This window comes from Phymastichus coffea, unplaced genomic scaffold (genome assembly GCF_024137745.1).
Source record: "Phymastichus coffea isolate CEN01 unplaced genomic scaffold, Cenicafe_Pcof_1.1 PCOF00010, whole genome shotgun sequence".
NCBI lineage: Eukaryota > Metazoa > Arthropoda > Insecta > Hymenoptera > Eulophidae > Phymastichus > Phymastichus coffea.
This window is the reverse complement of record NW_026706821.1, coordinates 7,773,219-7,792,838: the sequence shown is the minus strand read 5'-3', so window position 1 is coordinate 7,792,838 and position 19,620 is coordinate 7,773,219. Positions and strand designations below refer to the sequence as shown.

Sequence of the window (19,620 nt, the reverse complement as noted above, 5' to 3'; positions counted from 1 at the left end):
AACACGAATAAAAGAGTGGTATAAACGGTTCAAGGATGGTCGCACTTCTGTCGATAGTGATTCTCGTTCCGGCTGACCTTCGACGACAAAAACCGCAGATAATATGGAGCGCCTGCGACTTGCAATCGAACAAGATCGTCATATAACAGTGCGAGAACTAGAAGAAGACCTTAGGATATCAAAAATTATCATTTTAGAAATTTTAACCGGAAATTTAGGAATAAAACGCGTGTGTGCGAAATTCATCCCAAAATTGGTCACAGCACATCAGAAGAACATTCGCTTAAAAATGGCTCTGGACAATCTGTAAATGGTCAATAATGATGATAATGTACTTAGAAAAGTTATTACAGGTGATGAATCATGGGTTTCATGGTTATGACCTTGAAACAAAACAACAATCTTCACGGTGGAAGCATTCTGAATCGCCAAGACCAAAAAAAGCACGTCAAAGTCGAAGAAATGTTAAGTCAATGTTCATTGTTTTTTTCGATTGTGAAGGTGTTGTACATCACGAATATACACTAACAGATCAGACAATCAATAAAGAATACTACGTTGAAATTTTGAAACGTTTGCGTGATGCAGTAAGAAGAAAACGGCCGCACTTTTGGGAAAGTGGTAACTGGCTTCTCCATCACGATAATGCGCCAGCGCATTCATCCAATCTTGTGCAGCAGCTTTTGAGCAAACCAAATATGGCATTGCTTCGACAACCTCCATACAGTCCCGACATAGCCCCTTGTGACTTTTGAAGTTGACTTTTGAAGTTTTGTGACTGGGGAACCGGCTTCAAGATTGTGACCGGGAAACTAGGGGCCCGAGTCTCACCGGAACTTAAAGATGCCGAAACAGCAGGACGGATTGTTTCCGACGCACCCGATTAGAACAAACGTGATGGATGACGTGGACGCACAAATGCCCCCCGCTTTTGCCGCTGAGGAGCTCATCAGAACAACGAATGCGATGAAGACGGGTAAGGCACCGGGACTGGACGGAGTACCATCCGAGATCCTCCGGCTCGTGGCTCGTCTACGGCCGGAGATACTTCTCGATCTGTACAATACGTGCTTGACGACAGGAACGTTCAGCGATCGGTGGAAGGAAGCGAGGCTCGTTCTTATTCCAAAAGGTAAGGGCGACCCTGGCACTCCTTTGGCCTACCGACCGTTGAGTTTACTTGACACTACTGGTAAACTCTTTGAACAATTACTCAGACCGAGATTGACGGACGCGATACAGGCCGGAGGGGGTCTCTCAGATTTGTAATTCGGCTTCAGGAGGGGTCGGTCGACGATTGGAGCGATCCAAAAGGTGATTGATTCTTTCTTGGAACTAGACAGACACTGCCATGCGGCGCGACCCATTGTGCTGCTAGCGACGCTCGACTTCAGAAATGCTTTTAACTCGGCCAGGTGGGTGGATATCCTGGAGGCGCTGAAAAGCAACTTACGGATTCCACCGTACCTGGTTCGGGTTGTGGAGGATTATCTGAGAAACAGACGAATAACGTACGAGACGATCGAAGGACAGGTAACGAGACAGGTCACCGCTGGGGTGGCTCAGGGTTCGATACTGGGACCCGATTTTTGGAATGGTCTATACGATAGTCTGCTTCGGCTTGGGATGCCACTCGGAGTGACCCTCGTCGCCTACGCTGATGACGTGGCGGCGGTGATCACGGAGAGATCTCCCGAGCTGGCGCAGCTGACGTTGAACCAGACCATGAGACGAGTTGGACGATGGATGACAGAACATGGACTGCAACTCGCAACAGAAAAGACGGAACTTATGCTTCTCACGAGAAGACGCATACAGACGATACTACCCATGAGAGTGGGTACATACGAAACGGAGACCAAGGGGGAAGTCAAGTACCTTGGGGTAACCCTCGATACGAAGATGACCTTCTGGCCTCACATACAGAAGACAGCCCGAAAAGCGGCAGAGAGGATAGCATCCTTGAGCCGCCTGATGGCAAACACGACGGGACCGAGACCAGGAAAGCGGCGACTGCTAATGGCGACAGCTCACTCGATCCTCTTATACGGCGCGGAAATATGGGCAGATTCCTTGAAGACAAAGAAGTACTGTAAGACAATGACGATGGTACAGAGACAGGGCGCTCTGCGAATCGCTTGCTCCTACCGAACAGTCTCTGCGCAGGCTGTCCTGGTGGTGGCGAGCATAATACCCGTGGATCTTCTTGCCTCTGAACGCAAAAGGATCTATGGGAGCAGCGCAGACATAGGACGAAAGAACGCGGCAATCGTTGAACGCGAAAGGACGATCGACATGTGGCAAGACCGATGGACAGAAGAACGAGGTAGCAAATGGACGAGACGACTGATACGGGACGTGAGACCGTGGCTCGGAAGGAATTTTGGTGATGTGAATTTTCACGTCACCCAGCTCTTGACGGGCCACGGGTACTTTCGACGGTACCTCCACAATATGAACAGAGTACGAACACCCGACTGCAAGTATTGTGGACACGAACGAGACGACGCGGAACACATGTTTGTCGGGTGCGACCGCTGGACAAGACTCAGACGAGAACTAGAGACAACAGTTGGAAACATCACCCCTGACATTATAGAGGTGATGCTGCATAAACCCGAATGGTGGCGTTTAGTCGCTACCTATACGGAAACCATACTAAGACGTAAGATCGCGGACGACTGTCTGAAGGATGACTGAGCAGACGGATTGACGCGACGTAACGACGCACGGTGAAACGATACGAACGAACGAACACAGACAGAACCCCCCAGTCAGAAGTAATATCAACATAGCCCCTGGCTAGGGGAAGGACAACAAGGAGATGGCGGTTTAGTGGGTAGGCCTGTCTTTTTTTGGGGAGTCCCACATACCTCCTTAGATATCAAGACTAAGGGGAATCCGCAAAAAGAATTCCGCAACTTCTTGTAAAAAAAATGATAATAAATTAATAATAATAAATTAATAATAAATTAATTCATAATATATAAAAATGCACCCATCAAGACAGGCAAGTATGGCGATTGTGTATCTCTTGGACAAGCACAGGCATTCGTGTTTGCAGTAAGTATTAATGTGTTGCCCACACACACACACACACGATAACGCGTGATCTTAAAACACGTGCACACATACGGATAAAGTCCTATGTCCGATAAATAGCGGCGGGACACTGTAGTCCAGTCGCTTCTTAGTTGCTTGTATCTAATATACCCAATAAGAGATACCAAGAACTATAAGTAGCTGTAGCTCACTTGCTAGAGGCTTCGGTCTAGCTTATAAAATTAAAAATACGAAATTATTATTTAAACCATCTTGTTTAGAGATTGTGATGAGAGCCACGGCTTAAGCCGTTGGCTCCGTCAACGTCTCTCCCTTCCCGGGGACAGAGAGACAGAGAACAAAGAATATGATTTGGACGCCGGTAGGGTTGGCACGCGTGAGATGCCGCCGATTGCCCGCTACTCAAGGGTTTTTGGTGGGAGGCGCTCTGTGCCCGGCAGTAGACTGCGACAGCAAGTGAGTGAAGTACGCTTTGTCCGCGCCGTCTGATTCCTTGGTTTTTTCTGTGGCCTTTGTAAAAGCGAGTGAGATTTGATTCTGCGACGCATGTGCAACGTGTCGGCTAATATAATACGGTCCTTTGCTTGCAGAATCTACAACAATTTGTGGTATATGCAGAAAAAATATCCCTAATAAAAATAATACTAATTCTACTTCATCGAATGATAATGCGTCACATTGTTCTTTCAACAAAAGTGATGGAGATAATATAAATAGTAATAATTCTTTTCCTTTTTCAGGAATAACTGTATCGCTCATGCCTTCAGAATAAGAAGTATAACTTGAAAGTATGTTATAGGGTTTGAAAGATAAATTCAGTTCACTATAAGTTCATGACCCCTTGAAATTACGTATTCCACTGTAGCTCCACATAGTTGGAGCACAAATAAAATCGCCCCTTCATATTTTAATTGCAGTTAGAATTTCACGAAAAAATCAAAAGATTTAAAATATTCAGGTGGAGTTTTAGCTGAAACTTTTAGAGAGAAAGATCATTGTTTGCATTCAGAAGTTACATAAAAAATTATACTTATACCTCTAATAGTTGAGTTATGTTCGGAATGAAAGACTTTGTATCTGTTAAAAATGTCAATGGTCGCACTCATGAACAAAAACACCGTCTTTTATTAGACGTTAGACCTTTATTCAACTTATAAAGAAGAACATAAAGATTCACCGGTGAGTTTTAGCAAGTTTCCTCAATAGCGTCTCAAAAACTGCATTCTAGCCGGTCACAGCGGTACTCACACCGTTTGTGTATGCACGATACATGGAAATTGTAAATTAATGATTAATTCCATTTACCTAAAAAAATTAACAGCTGATTCAAAACTCGATTATCGGATTATAAAGATTGTTTAAAAAAAATGACTTTTCAAAGTTCTGATGAAAAATGTTCTTTCAATGATTGCTAAAAATGCAAAAATGTATAAAAATTAACCAATTATTTGGAAGTTATTGAGTGAAAGAAATATTTTCGAGGTGGAATTATCATCATAGACAGCAACCGATAGATGTACATTATTAACTCAAATTCTTTCTTTAGACAATTTTGTGGAACTTTTAATAGAAAAACTGATTACTTTAAAAACTCATTCGTTTATTACCAAAAAACAAGCGGAATTTTATTAGTCGAAGGAAAACAATTTGAAACTTGGAGAGTTATTACTTGTTTTAGATTTTTCGGAAAATTATAAATTTGTGGCACAGAATGCTGCACAAGCACTTGATTTTAACAATGACCAGGCTATCGCATTTCCAACAGTTTATTATTATGTGGAAAATTCTTAGCTTCAACACGAAAATTTGATATTTCTTTCCAAGTTTGAAAAGCGTGACACATCTGCTGTTAACACTATCAAAAAATTATTGGTTCCCTACCTTAAATAGATTCATAAACCAAAAAAACTAATTTACTTTAATGATGGTGCTAAACAATATTTAAAAAATAAATATCAAATAGTGAATCTTGACAATAACGAAAGAGATTTTAATTTTAAGGCAGAAGGCATTGTCATCCAACAGTGCATGCTAAAGGTCCTTCAGATGCAAATGCATGAAGAACTTCATTCAAAAGAGAAGTTGTTAAATAAGTCTATTATATAAGCCCAAAGAAGCAATATTAAGCGCTCAAAGACTTTTCGAATGGTCGAAATGGAGGTTTACAAACACCATAAAAATTTTTTATTACAGTAGGTAAGAATATCAAAAAAAAATCAGGTTTTTAAATACGAAATTTAGCAATGTCTAAGCCGTACCGGTAATCATCAAAAATCATGCCTTCTTTGTTAAGAATGAATCATTAATGATTAAAAGTTATTCAACTGATACGATAGCAAATTCACTGAGTCTCAGTATTAATTATATCTATGTCAAATCTTCGATTCCAGTAAATAAATTTAAAAAATTAAAAAAACAAAAAACACATAAAAACATACAAAATTAAAATAAAAAAAAATAAATAAAAGCCCATTTTGGATCTACTAAGTTGGAATGCAAATCGAAGCCTGTTTGTTACTCAGTGATCCGAAAAAAACCCTGTATAATGGAATTGGTGAAAAATGCGCCATATTGGATCCACCATCTTGGATTCAGCAAATAAATCATTGAATTCATAATCAGTGATAAGAAAAGCCCCCATATACCAAATTCGATGAGAAATGGTTGTTTTTTCAAGAATCTCTATGTCTAACGTGGTTTTGGGCGCCATATTGGATTTTACCCCGAACGGAAAAATGTTATACGATATGGTTTTAACGATATAGTTTATGAAAGTAGAGCTCAAAACCTTTCATTTAAAGGTTTCATTTAAAACGTTTTAGATCTTAATCTCTTTCATGATGCTGATTTTATTATCAATTTAATAAACAAAAAAGTAGAGTCATGCGGTTTTATTTGACCATATTTGATCAGATATGAAGTTCCGACGAAAAGGCCACTCGAATTTCAAACGTAGATTTCAAGACCTTTTGATTGACTACCTATAGAAATTTGATAAACAAAATGATTTTTGGTTTGTAGAGGGTCCGTCGTTGAGAAAGAATGACTCATATATATACATTGTAACAGGCTGTCGTTTAGTCTACAATATCTCTTGAACGTACCTATATAATGACTAAACGACGCCTAGTTATCTATGTGCTCGAAGCACATCAACCTACCTTGTCTTGGAGTGCGCCTGCGCAGAGTCTCTTCGCTACTCCGAGTTGGGTTCCCCCAACTCGCCGCTTGGCGGCGCTGTCGCCCTTGCTTAGTGGCGCTCGCGCGGCCGCTGCTGGAAACTACGTTGACGATTCCCGCCTACCGGTATCCGCGTGATCCGTGCTACACTACCGGCTAATTCGAATCGAATGTAAACAGACGCGACCTCCAGGCAAAGGAAAGACAAAATAACGATGACTAGATTAAGTAAAGACTAACGTTCACTTTATTCATGCAATTCGAGTACACGGGGAATTTGCCGAGAGTCTTGCGCACGCTAGCGCGAATGACAATATACGCTGTATGAGAGAGAGAGGGAAAACCGCGATCACCGCGAACTAACCGCTCGCACGCAACAATTGATCTCTTCGCGCACGCTGCGCGGGATCGCACGCTATTAACAATAATGAGAAGGTGTACCTACCGCGAGATAGTAGAGGATACGGTGGCCAACCGTATCCGATCAACAAGCCGCTGAAAAGCTGCTTCGCTGCTCGCCGCACCGACGCGATTACTGTTGCTGTTGTTGCTGTCGCTGCTACTGTTGTTGCTGCTATTGCTGCTGCTGCTATTGCTGCTGCTATTGCTGCTGCTGCTATTGCTGCTGCCAGCACACCGCACCAAAGTTCGCACCTCTGACCTCGCACCACCAACGGAAAACGCGACAACGGCTCGAAAAAGGGGTTAGCTATGATGCAGGCCGACTGAGTGACACAGTCATACTGCCTGTTGAACGCTCCCCTCCCGGTCATTGCCCCTACGCGCCCTCTCTCTCTCGCGAACCGATCGCGGCTTCTCTCGTTCAGCCGCTCATTAACCTTGCGCGAGTCGAACGATTTTCGGTAATCGTTGCAACATCTTGACATACCATGTATGATATAGAATCATCTATATTCTGCTACTGACAATCAAAAATTTTTTATTATATTAGCAGTAAAAAAAATGGTTGTATTCAAATCAATAACAGTTATGTATTGTACGTATATTAAATTTGTACTCTTATAAAAAATCATGTATTAAATGAGTATTTTATAAAATTTTAATACTGATAAATTATTATTCTAATTGTCACAATTACATCACAATTTCATATTGAAAAATAAATTTATAATATAAATATGAATTACGAACAACATTTGAATAATATTTCCACTCAAAAAGGTGTAAGATTATATACATAAATACATATAGTATTATATCAATAATAATTAACCATATAAAAGTTTACGATTATACATTCACATAAATATAAAAATTATTTTTTATTAAATTTCTCCGCGAAAAAAACGATCTGTAGAAGTAGGCAAAGGAATAGATTTGTTTTTAATTTGACAACATGTAAGCCTCTAAGGGTATGAATCTAACTCACTAACATATTTTCAAGCATACAAAATTTATTGATATATATTACTCATTTTTGAATTAATTAAAATAAAAATTGAAGTACTGAAAATAATTTCCATATCTTTCACTAGCTCTGATACTAATCTTTAATTTTTTTTACTGTAACGAATTGAACTTTTGTATCAATGTTACGAAGTGTTAACCCATTAACGTCCAAAATGTCAAAATTTCTTGCACGTTTTCAAAGTGATTTTTTTCTATGTAATTGGCGTTGAAAAAATTCTTGAACCACATATTCTGATGTAAAATTGCATGCTCTTTCAGAATCCGTTGCTAGAATCATGATAAAACTCACAGGAAAAGAGATATGCTCGATTGAAACATGAAAAACACCTAAATTTTCGAAAAAAAAAATTTTTAGGATTTTTTTTCGAAGTGTTACGGTGAAGATATCACCTTGCGACCGTGATCAAAGGTGATCATGGGATTTGAAGTTTAACAGGGAATTTTTTTGTTTACCTTGAACCATCGCTTCTTTACAAAATGGCGGAAAAAACGAATTTTTTTTTTCAATCTTCATCTACTTTTTTCTCAAAATCTATGGTCTTTAGAAAAAAATTCATAAAAACAAAAATGCCTTAGAATCGCTCGAGGAACATTCTCAAATTTTTTCAGAATTTTTTGAGACAATTTTTGATTTTCCGGGAAACTTGGGAAATGGAATTTTCAAAAATGTCTCCAAAAATTCTGAAAAAATTTTAGGATGTTTCTCGAGTGATTCTAAGACATTTTTGTTCTTATAAATTTTTTTCTAAAGTCCATAGATTTCGAGAAAAAAATTGATAAAGTTGAAAAAATAAAAATTCGTTTCGGCCGCTATGTTCTAAAAACCTATTGGTGAAAAAACGTTCTGTCTACGAAAACTCGGAAAAAATTTTAATATTGCTCGATTGATTCTAACTTATTTTCATTCTTTTTTCAAAGACTTATAGATTCCGACAAAAATTTCATCCTTTATTTCCATTTCATTTCGGTAGATAAGCGTAATTTTTGGTCTCATGTATTCATGAATATTCGTCTTTTTTTGTTCTCTTCTTTCGTGTTTTTGTACATACGGATGAGTGATAAATAAACGAAATCATTAATTTCATACATTATGTCGCGGAAACGTGTAAGATCTTCTGAATATGAATCAGATTCTTCAGATAGTGATTCAGAACGCAACGTATTTATTCCGGATCCTGACTATTCAGGTTCCGATGATTCTGGTTCCGATTTTGATTCAGATTGCGAACATGAAATACCCAATATCACTTACAATAAAGCTCGTGCAAATTATTCTGAAAAACAAGATATACTTGAAAAAGGTCATGAATTCACTTGGATTGAGGGTGAAAAGTTACACCCTGATTCTTGTGAAGATAAAGTATTATTGTCCGAATCGCAAAAAAAGAAAATACGTAGGAGCGAACCTTTTCAATTGTTTGAAACCTTTTTTTCTATTGAAATGAATAAATATATTATTGATGCGTGTAAAGACAATGGTTATGATCTGAAATTGAAAGATCTTGATACTTTTATTGGAATAGTTATTTTTTCTACATTCAATCCCAGAAAATCACAGAGAGATTACTGATCATCTGATCCGTATTTATCTAATGAAGTAGTTTCTTCTGCAATGTCTCGCCAACAATTTGAAATCACAAAATCTAAATTGAAGTTTTCAAAAAACAAAGACAAAGATTCAAATGATCGAGGATGGCGCGTTCGTTCTCTACTGAAACTTTTTCAAAATAACATCATGAAATTCGGAATATGGAGAACTGCTCTATCCGTTGATGAGATGATGGCCAAATCCTATTCAAAAACTGTTTTGAAACAATTTATTCGAGGAAAACCGATAAGATTTGGTTTGAAATTTTGGGGCTTGTGTACTTCGGACGGCTATCTACTGAATTTGGATCTTTATTGCGGCAAGAATTCTCAAATTGGAGATAAGTTATCTAAATGTGCTTTAGGTTCACGAGTAGTATTATATTTATTACAACCATTTTTTCAAATAATAAGTTATAACAAAATTTCTCAATTTCATCTGTACTTTGACAACTTCTTCACGAATATGGATTTGGTATTACATTTGAAGAAATTGCGTTTGAAATGCACTGGTACTATCAGAGATAATCGAGTCAAAGAAAAAAATGTGCTTGATAAGAAAGCTCCAAGAGGGACATATGTGGTGAAGCACGACGTAAACAGTGGCATAAATTTCATTACTATCATGGATTCGAAGCCCGTCTCAATAGCTTCAACTGCAGCAGGTGTCAATCCTCTATCTATTTCAAAAAGATACAGCGCAGAGGCTAAATCTAAAATTGAAATACCTTTTCCGCAAGCTTTTCACCTATATAACAAATTCATGGGAGGTGTTGACCTGCATGACGGACATTGCAATGACATACTCCCAAGTATACGATCAAAAAAATGGACATGGGTAGTTTTTATGAGACTTATACAGGCGTCTATTACTAATTCTCTTGTAATTTTCAATGCTGCTAACGATGGAAAGAAAAAAGTTGGAATAAAAGAGTTCACTATTTCGATTGCCAAATACTACTTACAAAAAAGTAGTCGCAAAAGTAAAGCACATGAACGATCTAATAGTGACAAATTGAGGATTTGTTCGAATGGAAACTGTCCAATAAGAACAAAAATTTTCTGCAAAACATGTAATTTAAATATTTGCAATAAATGTTGGCTAAAAAAGCACAGCTAAAACTATGAATAAGTGAGAGGCAAGGGGACTCACGGAAAACAAGCACCCCGACACGTGAGAGGCAAGGGAACTAACGGGAAAAAAGCACCCCAAAGGAGACAGAATTTTACCACGTCCACGCCGTAGTCTCTGGATAACGCTAAGAGTAAAAAAATGTTCCTAAAATTTGCACAGAAATCGTTTTTTACCAATAGGTTTTTAGAACATAGCGGCCGAAACGAATTTTTATTTTTTCAACTTTATCAATTTTTTTCTCGAAATCTATGGACTTTAGAAAAAAATTCATAAGAACAAAAATGTCTTAGAATCACTCGAGAAACATCCTAAAATTTTTTCAGAATTTTTGGAGACATTTTTGAAAATTCCATTTCCCAAGTTTCTCGGAAAATCAAAAATTGTCTCAAAAAATTCTGAAAAAATTTTAGGATGTTTCTCGAGTGATTCTAAGACATTTTTGTTCTTATGAATTTTTTTCTAAAGTCCATAGATTTCGAGAAAAAAATTGATAAAGTTGAAAAAAAAAAATTCGTTTTTTCCGCCATTTTGTAAAGAAGCGATGGTTCAAGGTAAACAAAAAAATTCCCTGTTAAACTTCAAATCCCATGATCATCTTTGATCACGGTCGCAAGGTGATATCTTCACCGTAACATTTCGAAAAAAAATCCTAAAAATTTTTTTTTTCGAAAATTTAGGTGTTTTTTATGTTTCAATCGAGCATATCTCTTTTCCTGTGAGTTTTATCATGATTCTGGCGACGGATTCTGAAAGAGCATGCAATTTTACATCAGAATATGTGGTTCAAGAATTTTTTCAACTCCAATTACATAGGAAAAAATCACTTTGAAAACGTGCAAGAAATTTTGACATTTTGGACGTTAATGGGTTAATCCGATAAGGCTACAAAAAATTTCATTTTCATGAAGTCGTATCGCATCTATATCGTATCTATATAAATTTTGGGCATAGTTTCTAAAACTATGCCCAAAATTCATAGTCGGCAGAGCCCAGCATCCTGAACATAGTTGTATAAACATTATAGATGCGATATGACTTCATAAAAATGAAATTTTTTATAGCCTCATCGGATTTTCATCACTGTCAATGTGTTTTCTTTCCTTGATTGACATGTTTCTACACGACTAAAAAGATGTCGCTAATTCTGCACCATGCGATCGTATTCGGCACGGCTTATCAAAGTGAAGGCAGTGAGGCACAAGCACGTTGTGCGCTGTAGACGTTAAAAGTACAGTTTAATAGTTGCATGTCTTTACTTCTTTGTTTGGTTGAAAAACAAAAATTGTTATATATTCCAATTACTATAAAAGTATAGTAAAAGTTTGCAGCATAATGGCAGAGATAATAAAGTACAACATTTTTTGTCAGATAACGATAGCAAATATTACTAATAGTTGCGTGCTGAATGGATACGTATCTGCTCCTCTTTAAAATGAGTGCAAAAAATCATTTTTTGTCGAGCTAATCTAATTTTAATAGTAGATACTTATTTTTCTTAAAAAAGTAAACATTTTTTTTTTCAAGAGATTTTTTTCTACAGTGTGCATATTCGGTGATAGACGAACTTGAAAAATAGTGATTTAACAAATGTAATCAACGTAATCCAAACAATAATACTTTACACTATGTAATTAAAAGTTCGCAAGATATCGATTTCCATCCATAAGATTCCATCGGTCGAGTACTGTAATTTACACCACGTAAACTAGAAAAAATCAACTCTCACCATTCGAATCTTCCAGTAAATATTTTCAAAGTAAATGCTATGAGAATTGAGTGTAACATTACTTCAGTTGTATATATGAATGGGAGTAAGGTTCACGATATTCATGAAATTTTTCCTGCATCACCACCTGGATATAAAATTGACGAAGTTCCCCTAAATGTGATTTATCTTCCAGTTACTGTAAAATGTATAGATAATTTGCAATTACGCATCGTTGACCAAGACGGAAATTTAATAATTTTTTTAAATGACATGATAACAATTAGATTACATCTGAAAAGTACTTGATAAGAATCGTTTACAATGTTCACTGTGAACCGGTGTCAGCATACCTGTGTAAACATGTAGTCGCGTGGAATCATTTGGAGGTATTGGTAGTGCCGATGCCGAGTGTGCTCTCGTCTGTGTGACGCTGAATGTATGCTTTCGCCTATGTGTATTCCTTCCATAAGTTTTTTTATTTGTTCTGTGAGGTCGTTTATCTGTGATTGCTGTTGTTCATTTATTTCGCGATGCGCTAAAAGTTCCTTTCTTAATCATTCTTCTTTTGCTGATTCAGGCGTAAAATCTTCTTGTGAGCGTATTTTCTTCGTGAGTTTATTGTAGGTGTCCATTATTGAAGGTCCTAAGAAAGAATTTAAATGTCTTAATCAAACAGTTACGGCTTACAATATTACACGATATAATGTATAAAAACTTTGCTTATCTGTTGTACCTTTAGTCCTTTAGACTTCCCTATTGGGCCGTGAAAACAGAAGTACATGAAAACTTCGTGTGCACGATGAGAACTGAGATTAAATTTCATCTCTAAGAACTACGAAAACTCCTTGATCAATCGCTATATGTGTGTGTTGGCTGGTTATCAAAGTTGGCTGCTTTTATGGGAACTGCTACAAGAATTTTATCGTTATCAGCCAAGAATGTGCATACGGACTGTCCTCTTTTCTGAAGAATGAGTATCAATCCGGAGTTTCTTATTGCTTTGTGACTAAATGGTCCGATTTTATTACTATCAATCTCTTTTTACTTTTTTTGGATACCACTTTAAACTGCATAAAACTGTCATCTATTAAACTAGATGTACACTTTTTCACAAATAATTACTCGCGAAGGTAACGATGATCGAGTTAAAAATATACGCGAGGATATTTGTTAGAAGTCAGGAGTCGAAATGAATCGTCGAAATAAATAAGTTAAATGTTGAATATCTTTATTAAGTATAAGACAGAGCCATGACAGGTATCCGTACAGAACAAAGTTGGTTTTAGATTGAACTGTCGCTCTGCGATGGTTTTTTATATTTATACCCTTTATAAGCATTAGGAACATTTGTTAGAAAATACATTAGGAAAGAGATTACTATTAGAAAATATATTGTTTACATAGTATGATTTAGTGCGAAGAAATAACCATTATAGCCCTGCGGGCCATAAATCCGCACCTATGGCCCACTTTTTCGGGCGATAAGTACAACATAAGGGCCCGGTACACTGACGGTCTTACACTTACGGCCCGATAGAATGACGGTCTTTTTTTTAATCACGAACGCGCAACCGTATCGATAGTTTTAGGTTAGTTTATAACAGCTTATGTATGTTATATTGACTAATAAAATTTTTCAAGCAAAATTCATTCATTTCAAGGTAATAACAAATTTTGAATTTAAATAACAGCAGTGTAGTATAATTCTAATTTTTAATAATATTGAAATATTTATAATTATTAAACAAATAAAAAAAAATTTTTTAGTTTGAAATAATTTGAAATAATAAATTTACAATCTCAAAAACCTATTGCATTAAAGTTTTCATTTTGTGATATTAGAAAATAAAGCTTATCTTTCAAAATTTACTTTTATTAAACATGCCTTTAACATGCAAAGATATAAAACTATAAAACTTACAAAACTTATACAAAAATATAAAACTTTTATCTAAAAACAATATAGATATATCAAATCTTTATATATGCTATTTCATAAAGACATCTACAAGTTTTTAAAAATCTTATTGAAATCACAAAACTACTTTAAAATATTACTATTTGTGAATTACACAGTACAAGTTAAAAGAAAAAAATTTGATATTATTAAAAATTGAAGAGCGAAGAACTTGAAACTACTGCTTGGAAGAGTGAAGATATAAGTCATGTATATGTATCTATATAAACATGAACACAGATGGCGCCAGGAGAGCGTGTTTTCATGGATCTAACCGCAACCACGTTTTTTCATGATTTTTCTTTTAATTTTATTTTTGACTCGGGGGGGCTGCGCCCCCCCCCCCTCCTGCGCCCCACCGCACCCCTGCACCCCACATGGATGGCGGATTTATGTCCCTCGGGGCTATAAAATAGTGAACGATACTCGGCCGCTAAGTGACACTTAATGGCCCGGCGAGTTTGGGCCCGAGCGCCAGCTAAGTGTCACTTATCGCCCTTGTATCGTTAATTACTATTTGGGAGGATTTGTCTGAGCACGGAAAGACATTTAGAAAATACATTAGAGAAAAAAAAGGAAGGTACCATGACTCTGATACAAGATGTCGATACATAGGTAGTTAGGTTTCTACTTGCTTACATTTACATTTAGTTTGCAGAGGAGCGTAGTGTCTTATTCGACACTTCCCTATACATTGCAAAAATTTTCCATTTGACAATTTTTATAGCTGGATTCACGACGAATAATAAAAAAAATTTTATTTTCGATTAATAGGAGTCGAGTTTAGATTAGTAGTATAGTAGGCTTTTTTTATTTCAATCGCATCTCTCGTAAAAATAGAGATGAAAAAGTAAATATAGTGGCATTCGATACTTAATGAATTATACTTTTTTTATCTTTGTTACATTTCAAAAATTTTACCCCTTTAATATTTATAATAAGGTTTGAAATATAGTGCTGCAAAAGTTAAAAGTCGGACGCGGTGGTGGGGAAACTCAACCCGCCCATCTTTTTGCGCTCGAAAAATCTGAATAATGCATCAATTTCAACATTTTATTTTAATCTGGGGTAAGTTTGAAAACTGTTAACAATAACATCCTTATTATCTATGTATTTATTAAGTTTAATTTATTATTTGCTGTACTTACATGGCTAGTTACAATTTGCATGGTTAAATGGTGATAATATTGAAAAATATGAGTCATCAAACTATTTTTTATAATATTACACATTATAAACACATAATTATTATTATTAATTAAAAAATTATGCATCTACTTCTTTTAAGCGCAGATTCACGTGTATCATTTATTTCATTTTCGTTTTGTGTAACTTTTATACTCTACTCTTTCGATATTATATTATATTAAAATACCCTACAACTTCATGCAGCTGCTGCAAAAATGGTTTAAAACGTTCGAGATTGTATGGATTTTGCTCCGGAGAAAATTGCATAAATATTTTTGTATTTATACAAAACATGTATATTGTATAAATAAATATATATAATACAAAAATTATATAAATATATAATAATAACAATCAACAGAATATTTTTAACAGAAGACGCAGTAAGTCGGTATTACGGTGGATGCGCGCCATGAGGGCTGTAGCGGCCACCGTACGACTGCGTCTGTTCTTGACTAAAAGCAAACGCGGTACCCAGCTTGCTGAAATTTTTCTAGTGTCCCATTTCTCATGCAAAATCGAAATTACTGTACTTTTTGAAACATCTGTGACCTAAGCTATTTTGCGCAATTGTATTCTGCAGTCACTTATAACACCATGTCATGGATTTTATAGCGATTATTTCCGGGCTACTCACATCTGCAGGACGGCCTGAATAATGTTCATCTTCAGTCGATGTACGGCCAGGTATAAATTGATTTATCTAATTGTAAACAATTGCAAAATACAGGGGCAGATACACCATAAATTGGATCTATCTCAGCTTTGATTTTTTTGGTGTAAGGTCTTTTAAATAAAAATGTTTTATCACCGCTTGGAACTTATTTTTTTCCGTTGTTAGCAATAAGCAAATGTTGTTCACTTTGATTGACAGAGAAAACGGAACCACTTGATGGATCTGGATGAAACTTTAGCAGCACTCTATTTAGAAGTGACGCTTACGATACCAACTTAAGGAGGTTCGCGACAGTCACCAGGGGGGTTGGGGTAAGGGGAAAGTGCCTATGCTTTAACATAGGATGAAATCAGTGGCGCAAACTGTAGATAAATGAATTCAATGTTCTGTATTATTGTACTTAGATGAGTATGAACTGGTAAAAATGATGAGAATTGAACATTCATCACAAGTATCTACTTCTAATATGCGTTAGTCGTCAATTTTTATGTTTTTATTTGAATTATGAAAGTATGAATTAGAGGTAACGATCTGGCAACATAGCATACTTCGAAATTTATTTTTCTTAAGTTGTCATCAACGAATCTCCTGGAAGGAGATATTAAGTATCAACAACGGAAAGCAAACTGTCATAAAATCTAAAAAAATACTTCAGAATATTTTGAATTTTTTAAAAACTCAAGTTTGATTACAATTTATACGTCGAATTCACAGTATTTATTTAAATTATTTGCATGCCAAAGATTAATGTACATTATTTATTGGTTATTTGAAACGACAATAAAGCGTTTTTAATAAAATATTTATTCCATTAATGTATTTTCAATTCAACTTAAATTAATAAAAAAAATCATAATGTTGAATAAGTTTCGTCTAAATCATTTGAAAATTAATTCAATTTCAATTCATAATAAATATAATCGTATCTGCTCTGCAATACCGGCTACGGTAAATATATCGATATAGTGTTTGCGATGTTGCCGCACTTCATTAGTTAGCACCATGAGCTTGGATTAAACTAGAAAATTTTTATACTAAAATTACTATTATTTAATCGGAATCACGGTTAGCCATGAGTTTAAACACATAAAAACAATCATCGATTAATTCTCTTTCAAACCGTCTTTACAAATTAAAAATCTGTGCTTTTTTCATCCAGTTATTCCCATAAGATAAAGTCAATTTACTCATTTACACGAGAAGTCTATTTAAAACAATGCTAATTATACGCATTAATTTCTCCAAAACTACGCGGTCAAAAATTTTGAAAAAAATCAGACATCAATGTTACGTCATACTCTACCATAGTTTTCAATTTCATGAAAATCTGTGCATTTTCATGACACTCCTGAACCTCCTTAAGTTATTATGCTTTGCGCGCCATATCTTGGATTTTCTAAGGTCTTATTGACCCACATTTGTAGCAACATAGAGAACTTACAACACTATATTAATTTTGCTTTCTTGAAAAGGAAGCTTTGCATTGAAGAATTTTTAATTATGTTTCTTGAATATAGTTGAAAAATAAGGAAAAGCTTATAAAAGTGCTTTTTTATGTATAATTTTCAATGTTTTACTCTGTTCGTAAAATTCTTTAGCATGTTTACAATTTTCCACTTATCTTATTGCTAATACTCTTAATACACGTAATGATTATTCTGATGATATGTAAATGAATATTTTCTAAGTAATAGGTGTTTTAGTAAAATCTTTATCTCCTTTTACATTAAAATTTTTTTAAATATTTAAATTAGTTACATCTTTAGAATAATAGGAATACTTTTATTATAAACAGCGATGACTATCTAAAATATTTATTTTTGAATTAAAGCGGCATTAAATAATATTCTTCATAATTGAATGTATTTTTATTCAAGAAGATCTCATCAATCTGCAAACATTAACATGATTTTTTCTTTTGTTAAGGAAAATGATGTATACATGCATTTACACGAAACGTCATCTATACTTACCTGAATTAAGTTTTTTCATTTGAAAACTATATTATAAGTTTCATTGAACTATTGCTAAGGTCAAATATCTAGCTTACTAAAATTTATAGAATACAAATTAAGGAAAAATCACGATTCTTTTTGTTGTTCAAGAAAGCACTCCGCCATAAATACAATGAATCTAGAAAATAATTGCTGTTATGTATAACTAGTATAGTAATCAATCATACATCTATTATTTATTTGTTTTCCAACTATTGAAGTAGACTTCATTTAATTTCTCTATCTAAGTGGTGAATAGTAAAATAAAATAAGCTATAGTATCAATGTACAGAGTATGCATTTACGTGTGCGCGGTTGCATATATGCGTGTGCATGAAATAAGAAAATGTGTATACACACATTTATACACACATCTATGTGTGCAAATGATTTATTTTACTACATGGGACTAAATGGTATCAAATAATTCCAATACATAAGTTAAATTTATCCATATCGCAAGAACCGAGAATAAAATTTAAATAAAAATCAATTATCACATTTTTTCTACAGTTACAAGCAAATCAATATTACAGTCATCTCAAACACTTTCATAAGTAAATCATTTAGGTGTTACAGAGAATTATTATTTTAAGAATTACATTAATATTAAACGCTTTAGTGGATACTACATATGTGTATACAATTGTATGCATACATAGTCAGACTAAGGAGCATACAAAAATTTCATTTCTAAAGACGTTCATATGCTTCAAGCTCAAATCTATGACAGTTGCTCTACAGAGCTACTGTGATTTTAATAATAATCTATCATAATAATAAAATAAATTCTAGTGCTGATTAATGTGATCTTTTATATCACTTACCACATTATTCGTTTGAAGCAGGTACATTGAAATTAGATGTGGTTGATTTTTAATAGAAAATTATGGACATTGGAATATGTTTTATTCAAAAAATATTGTAAATTACCATTAACAATCAATTAAGAAAAGTTATTTGTTATTTCGAACTATAAAAGAAGATGTTTTTTAGTAACTTACTTGTATGCAATGGATTTTTTAATCGAAATGTATTGTCCACAAGAAATGTGTTTCTGTGTGTGTGTATGCGCACGCGCGCACGTGTGTGTGTGTGTGGGTGGATAAGTGAGTGTTATAGAATTTTGTATTAGCAGCTGTATGCATGTGTATGCGACGAGTATGGTGTATTATAACTATTTTTCTATTCTTCACAGCGATAGAAACTTGATCGTTTTTTCTTTGACTTTTTTTTTTTAATGAACGGAGCATGGATTACGGTTGCATGATGAACACTACATGACGTGTCGTGAGTTCACTTCATGTCTTTAGGACTTCTAACACAGCAATAGTTTATATTTTGACAAAATCTGTACTGAGAGTTAAGTGGAGAAGATTGATTAATTTTGTTACATGAAAAATTCATTACTGTTGTTTCCTAGTAAATCTTTATTAATTGCCCTCTATAGCTTTACAAACAGCATAAAAATAGTATGTTTCAAAAATTATGTTATTGATGTTTAGTATTCTTCAACATACTTAACATCATAAGCATATTCAAATAAAAAATGTGTATAGTAACTTGTTCAGATCATAATATTACTAACATAAAACCGTCCTAAACTCAAATTCAATCTGGTCAACAGATAAATAAATAGCTCCTTGAAATTTTTGAGCAATATAAATGTAATAAAATCTAAGAAAAGTTTAATATGAACAA

At 35.0% G+C, this 19,620-nt stretch overlaps 1 protein-coding gene across 1 annotated transcript in view; it reads right to left on the bottom strand.

Annotated features, from left to right (window-relative positions):
* Positions 1 to 19,017, bottom strand: part of LOC131671652 (sphingomyelin phosphodiesterase) — a 938,839-nt gene extending 919,822 nt beyond the window's left edge. The window contains exon 1 of the mRNA XM_058948252.1: positions 18,924 to 19,017. The gene's annotated coding sequence lies outside the window, so the exon portion shown is untranslated. The remainder of the gene's footprint in view (positions 1 to 18,923) is intronic.
* Between the last annotated feature and the right edge of the window lie 603 nt (positions 19,018 to 19,620).